General features: G+C 55.6%; 1 protein-coding gene across 1 annotated transcript in view; it reads left to right on the top strand.

Moving 5' to 3' along the window:
• The window catches only part of LOC104164954 (voltage-dependent R-type calcium channel subunit alpha-1E-like), a gene marked incomplete at its 3' end in the record, with an annotated part of 13,327 nt that overhangs the window by 7,287 nt on the left and 5,479 nt on the right, over positions 1-561 (top strand). The window lies entirely within an intron of this gene.

Here is a 561-nt window from a genome sequence, read left to right as displayed (position 1 = left end):
CCCGCTGCCTCTGCCTCGAGCGGGGTTTGGACCCAAGAGGCTAGAGTACATCCTGCTACTCATGATGCTGTCTGCAGAGAGGGGAGGGATTGATTCACCTGCAGAAAAGGGCAAGAATGGGGTATGTTCATCAGGTAACTTACTTTCCGGGAGCCGTTTGACCAGTGTATTAATTATGAAGTAGTCTGCCTCATAGAGTCAGGTGGCAGTGCAAGCCTCCGGGGGCCTTTCCATTTAATTATAAATATTAATTTGCACGTCAGCCAGCCAGCCAGCCCCCTCCCTGCCCCAGATTTTGAGCTGAGATTAGTCTGTCTCAGCCGATCCCTCCTTCCACCCAGCACGCCCTGGAGCTGCCCTTTGCTGGGACGGCTTGTCTGCGTGTGCCTCTGCAGCTGTCCCAGGGGGAAATGGTCGAGGGATGCTCAGTTTTGGGGGAGGGGGATGAATCGAGGGTCGATGTGATCATTTAGAGGTTCAGCCTTTGCTTGGGGTTCCCGGTGCGAAGCCCTCTGTGGGCGTACTGTCCCCAAGGGCTGAGGCTTCGGAGTTACTGGTGCC

Source organism: Cariama cristata, unplaced genomic scaffold (assembly GCF_000690535.1).
Source record: "Cariama cristata isolate BGI_N322 unplaced genomic scaffold, ASM69053v1 scaffold21657, whole genome shotgun sequence".
Lineage (NCBI taxonomy): Eukaryota > Metazoa > Chordata > Aves > Cariamiformes > Cariamidae > Cariama > Cariama cristata.
The sequence above is the reverse complement of the archived record's forward strand: the minus strand, read 5'-3'. Positions and strand labels throughout refer to the sequence as shown.